Raw genomic sequence first — 6,249 nt, 5'->3', positions numbered from 1 at the left:
TTTTTTGCTGTACGCGGGCCTCTCACTGTTGTGGCCTCTCCCGTTGCAGAGCACAGGCTCCGGACGCACAGGCTCAGCGGCCATGGCTCACGGGCCCAGCTGCTCCGCGATATGTGGGATCTTCCCGGACCGGGGCACGAACCCGTGTGCCCTGTATCGGCAGGCGGACTCTCAACCACTGCGCCACCAGGGAAGCCCTTATTTTTAGTTTTTTAAGGAACCTCCGTACTGTTCTCCATAGTGGCTGTACCAATTTACATTCCCACCAACAGTGCAGGAGGGTTCCCTTTTCTCCACACCCTCTCCAGCATTCATTGTAGATTTTTTGATGATGGCCATTCTGACTGGTGTGAGGTGATAGCTCACTGTAGTTTTGATTTGCATTTCTCTAATAATGAGTGATGTTAAGCATCTTTTCATGTGCTTTTTGGCCATCTGTATGTCTTCTTTGGAGAAATGTCTATTTAGATCTTCTGCCCATTTTTTGATTGGGTTGTTTGTTTTTTTGATATTGAGCTGCGTGAGCTGTTTTTATATTTTGGAAATTAATCCCTTGTCAGTTGTTTCATTTGCAACTATTTTCTCCCATTCTGTAGGTTGTCTTTTCGTCTTGTTTATGGTTTCCTTTGCTGTGCAAAGGCTTCTAAGTTTAATTAGTTCCCATTTGTTTATTTTTATTTTCATTACTCTAGGAGGTGGATTAAAAAAGATCTTGCTGCAATTTATGTCAGAGAGTGTTCTGCCTATGTTTTCCTCTAAGGGTTTTATAGTATGCGGCCTTACATTTAGGTCTTTAATCTGTTTTGAGTTTATTTTTGTGTATAGTGTTAGGGAATGTTCTAATTTTGAGACAGCAAGTAGGAAGCGGTCCTAGCTTTCTTGGAGACACTAAGCAGAAGCATTATAAACGCAGAAAACAGAGTCATTACTGTGGGCAGCTCAAAGTGAAATAGCCAATCAGGATGGACCATTAAGGCGAATTCATAAACTTTCCATTATGGGTGATGGAGCTATTCCCCTTTGTAGACCCAATGCCAGGCGTCTAAAACATCATCTGATCTCTCTCATCTTAAAAATGTTTCTCTTGGGCTTCCCTGGTGGCGCAGTGGTTGAGAGTCCGCCTGCCGATGCAGGAGACACGGGTTTGTGACCCGGTCCGGGAAGATTCCACGTGCCGCAGAGCGGCTGGGCCCGTGAGCCATGGCCGCTGAGCCTGCGCGTCCGGAGCCTGTGCTCCGCAACGGGAGAGGCCACAACAGTGAGAGGCCCGCGTATCGCCAAAAAAAAAAAAAAATTTCTCTTGACTCCCCATTCCCCCTCCAGCTACTGCTACCATCACTCATCAAATTTCATGATGAGATGTCCACACTTATGTTTCCATTTCTTCTCTTCAACTCACACCAAAATGGCTTTAATTAAGGTCATCAATGACCTTGTCCATAAATCATAAAACCAAAGAATATTTTTCAGTCTTTATTCTGCCAAGTCTCTTCTGCATAGTTGGCTACTCCCTCCTTCTTGCCATAATCTTCTTGACAACAATCTATATGACAACACACCTGTCTTCCACTTGTGTCTCCAGTCCTTCTTTATCTCCTTCACTGGCTTCTTTTCCATTGCATTCCCTTTAGGATGATGGTCCTCAGGACTCCATATTGGTCCCTCTACTTCCTCTGCATGCTCTTCCTGGGCAAGTTCATCCATTCCCATGACCTCAGTCTCCAATGCCTCCCAAATCTGTATCAGTTACTCAGAGTGTTCTCTTGGCCTCCAGACTTCTATGTCCAATCTACTCAACCCCATGTCCTAAATCTCAGACTCAGTGTGGATCAGAGTGAAATCATCTTTTCCACAAACGTCCTCTTCATCCTGTGTTCCCTCCTAGGGAGACGAGAGGCACTGCCAGCCATCCAGTGGCTCAAGCCCAAAACCTGGTCATCGCTTTCGATGTGTTCTTCTTTTTCATGTCTTCGTCATTGAGTTCTGTCAGATCCACCTCCAAAATGTCTCCCTGTGCAACACACTGTCACGACCATGGTACAAGCCACTCTCCTTTGTCCTAGACAACTACAGTAGGCTTTGAATGGAACCTCCTATTCCTACTGCCAGAGGCAACATCCAAAATTGGAACATGCCACCCTCCGGCTTAAAACTTTTCCATGGTTTCGCATGCCCTCAGGGCCAAGTTCAAAGCCTTAACTTGGCATTCATGGCCCTGCTTGCCTAACACTTCAGTCTCATCTCTAGCCATGTCCAGCTGCTCTCTGTCCAGCTGCCCTGAATTACCTTCCCAGCATCTCAGACTCACCAGGCTCTCCTTTGTCTCTAGGATATTCCACATGCTGTTCCCTCTTCCTGGAACTCCCCTCTCCCACATTCACTAGCTAATCTCTCAATTTCAAGTCCAAGCTAAAAGTCACTTGTTCCGTTGTCCCTGGGTCGGCCTCCGCATTCTGCATGACACTCCTCACAGGTCTAATTAAAGAAATTACAGTGGCTGTGAACTCTGTGAGGCCCAAAACATGTCTCCTGTTTTGCTCTGTAGCCTCAGGTTGATCTTGATTTCTGGCACATAGTAGGCCCTTCATAAATGGTTGTTGAATGAGTAAATAAACAAGCAGGAAGTGGATCAATGAAGCTGGGACCTCAAGGCTGATACACCTGGTGGGGGGCAGGGCTCCTGATACCCCAGACCCTCCATAAAGTCACCTGACACAGTTTCTACCAACAGTGATTTATGGAGTCAGCCTGAGCTCTCTGCTGACACAGAGCGGGCCAGAAAGGGACCCTTCCTAACTGACGTCTTGATTAAAATCACCTCCACCTAATCTTTGTCCTTGGGAGGTAAAGGGGCCCACTCCCAGTGGCCTCAGGCCTTGAAGCATTAAATTAAAGGCAGAGACAGACTGTTGAGAGCTTTTCAAGGTATCTCAGGATGCTTTCCCATGGAAATAGGGAGACGTTTTTTTTCCGTTTTTTAAGGTAGCGGGATTGGTGGGTTTGTGTAGTAGGCTAGGGAGTGAGGTAGATTGTCCTGCAGTTTCCTTCTTTTCCCCTCCCTTCCCCATTCCATTAAAAAAAAAAAGGCTGAACTGGAAGAAATAACTTTTACAGGTTGAAATTCCTGTGTAAGGAGAAAGTGAATGAAATGAAGGATCCCTCTGAGGATTTTCTGCTGTGGGGGGAAGAAAAAAAACGTCAGAAGGCAGAAAAAGTGAAGAGTAATTGGGAGAGGATATGGAAGTTAAAGGATGGAAAAGTGAGACCCCTTAAGGTGTGGCAGCGGTGGGATTCGAACCCACGCCATCGAAATGACTGGAGCCTAAATCCAGCGCCTTAGACCACTCGGCCACGCTACCGCCTAGTCGCAGTCTTTTCCGTTCATACTATATTAGTCTAGTGACGCGGCGCCTCATGTTCTCTAAGCCCCACCCTCATCGGTTTACGCATGCCCGATATCAGCCTGACGCTTCACGCGCCAGTTACAGCGTATTAAACCCCGGCTTCCTCCTGGGCTTTGGAGTCAAAGTGCTCTTGTAATCGTTAGTAGTAAGTTCAGTTGGGACGCAGCATTAAAAAGGAAAACGAAGTTCCCAATTGTTAATATTAATATTCACTCGTCATGTATGTTTGCATTTGATTTTCCACGAGCGTGGCATACTGCCTACGGCCACGTGGGGGCAGTGTCTCGCTGCCGCTTGCTCCTGGCTGGGCTGCGGGTCCCGCCGGGTTTGCGCAGAGACGGCCGAGTCCCCATCTTGTTTGGACTCTCTAGCCCTACTTCAGGGAACCCCTGCAGCCTCGGGTGGCCCCATGGCCGGCCCCTGCCACCGCGATGTAAAAATCATGGGTCCAGGAAGGAAAATCATTGAACGTTTTTACAGATCCTTGCCTTATGTAGGCTCCCTCAATCATCACTCGTATCTACTTTTTACAGAGGGGGAAACTGAGGCTCAGACTGGCAAAGTAACTTGTGTTAGCTACCCCCAGGCAGAGCCAGGATTCCCTAGCCTCCCAAAACCCAGTGTTCTTCTATGTAGACTATTTCAGTGTGTTTTAAAATGCAGTAACCCTTTCTGCCTTCGCTGTCTCCGTGGCGCCCGTGAAAAAGTTTGTGGCGAAGGGGAGCAAAATAAAAGCAGGTCCCGAATTTTACCCTTGACTGTACCCACCCTATAGAAGATGGAATCATAGATGCTGCCAATTTTGAACAGTTTCTTCAGGAGAGAATCAAAATGAATGGAAAAGCTGGGAATCTTGGTGGAGTGTTGTAACAACCGAAAGAAGCAAAAACAAGATTACTGTAACCTCTGAGGTGCCTTTTTCCAAAAGGTATTCGAAATACCTCACCAAAAAAATTTGAAGAATAATCTACATGATTGGTTACGCGTAGTTGCTAACAGCAAAGAGAGTTACGAATTGCGTTACTTCCAGATTAATCAAGATGAAGAAGAGGATGAAGATGATTAAAACTCAATTATCTGGAATATGTTGTGTGAGTTCTTGAATAAAACTTGGGAACCAAAATGGTGGTTTTCCTTGTAAAAAAAATAAAATAAAAACAAAATGCAGTAAATTCAGAGCAAATACATATCAATAAATACATAACAAACTTCCATTTTCTGCCACCGAGAATTAATTGTATTCAGCTCTTCTGAGATATCACCCCCTGCGGCCACAAGAAGGAAGCAGAGATCTCTTTGAGTCATCCCCCCACAAATGACTCAAAGCATTCTCCAGTAGTTTGCATCATTTGTTAACAGCAACTATAACAGAGAAGAACAAACCTGACTCCATGCTGAATCTATTCCTTTAGCTCTAACCTTTGTGCTCTGTTGCCTGCGCTTAGTCATGCTGGCTCTGCACCTTTTGTGAAAGATTGTTGCCTGTAGTCTGAAACATACAGGATACCCCCTTCTCAAGGCTCTGACCTTTAAACTTAACACTTTTCCGTTCTTATAGAGAGAAAAAGTTGCAGAACAGAAAAGAACATTTGTCTTGTTGGAGGTTTACAGGAACATGGTGACCTGACCTATGTGGACAGCTGCGAGAACAGAGGATTGCAGCACCAAGAAGTTTACAACAACTAACCACACCCCCTCCCCTTTTAATATAAAAGCCTGAGTTCTAACATGGGGAAGATGGTTCTTTGGGACACCAGTCTACCACCTTCTCACTCTGCTGGCTTTCCAAATAAAGTTGCTATTCCTTGCCCCAATACCTCGTCTCTCAATTTATTGGCCTGTCGTGTGACGAGCAGTACGAGCTTGAACTCTAATGTGACCCTTCCCCTCCCAACTCTCTCTGTTTCTAATAATTTAATTCAAGTAAACATTTATCCAACACCTACTAGGCCAGATCAGGCAAAAATCAGGTCTTTCGGGAGAAGCAGAGCTGCTCAGAACTTGCATGACAAAGGTGCTTCACCAGAACAAAAATCCAGTGGAAGTAAGGCCATGAGCTCGTCTGCTCCAGTGAGCAGGCCTGTCTCCCTGCAGACTTCTGCAGTAGTGCTGACTCGGCTTTCCTGGTGATTTATGCCTTAAGGGTGAGGCTGGGAGGGCAGTTCCTATGCAAAACCTAGGCCCAGGCAGGCAAGGGTGGGGAGGCTACAGAAACCAGGGCAACTAGGCTCTGTTTAGTTTTTGTTCTTTTCTTTTTCTTTTTAAGTAACAGTTAAAAATAACTTTTGCTAAAATAATAAATACATGTTCCTTGTTGAAACTCCAAGCTAAGAAAGAAAAGCACAAATAAGAGAATAAAATCACCTTTAATTTCTCCACCCAGTTAAGCTCTGTCAACACTTTGGTAAAGGAAGGTGCTTCTTTGTCTTTTTAGATTTGAAATATAATGTAATGCCTGCTCATTGTAAATTTTTTTTTCAAATGTCAAACCTTCTGTATAAAGTTAAAGGGAAATTCTCTTCCTCACCACCTTCCTCCTTCACAGCTGAATCCCACAACTCATTATAATGAGTAACAGTTTAGCTGTATCCTTCCAGATCTTTCCCTATGCAGACATAGGGGCAACTAGAGGCCCACACATACCCCACCCTAATCCTGGGGTTTGCCTTGTGCAAGAGAAGGAAGAAAGACACTATCCAAAAGACAGAAGAGTGGTCATTTCATTGCTTCTGTGAGTCTTTCTGTAGCTACAGGTGGGTCATTGAATGGCCCTGTGATGACTTTGTGCCCAGTAGGCCCTGGACCTCCTGAGCCAAGGAGGACTTTCAAGGACTTTTTTTTTTTT

At 45.3% G+C, this 6,249-nt stretch overlaps 1 non-coding gene and 1 pseudogene across 1 annotated transcript; one reads left to right on the top strand and one right to left on the bottom strand.

Moving 5' to 3' along the window:
• Window positions 1-3,277: 3,277 nt before the first annotated feature.
• Window positions 3,278-3,359, bottom strand: TRNAL-UAG (transfer RNA leucine (anticodon UAG)). The gene has a single exon. It is a non-coding gene; the product is annotated as a tRNA-Leu (tRNA).
• Window positions 3,360-3,813: 454 nt separating this feature from the next.
• On the top strand, window positions 3,814-4,899 carry LOC113630325 (60S ribosomal protein L22 pseudogene; annotated as a pseudogene).
• Window positions 4,900-6,249: the final 1,350 nt, after the last annotated feature.

The sequence above is a fragment of the Aethalodelphis obliquidens genome, unplaced genomic scaffold (genome assembly GCF_003676395.1).
Source record: "Aethalodelphis obliquidens isolate GAN/ISIS:26980383/991018 unplaced genomic scaffold, ASM367639v1 scaffold30, whole genome shotgun sequence".
NCBI classification, from domain to species: Eukaryota; Metazoa; Chordata; class Mammalia; order Artiodactyla; family Delphinidae; genus Aethalodelphis; species Aethalodelphis obliquidens.
The sequence above is the reverse complement of the archived record's forward strand: the minus strand, read 5'-3'. Positions and strand labels throughout refer to the sequence as shown.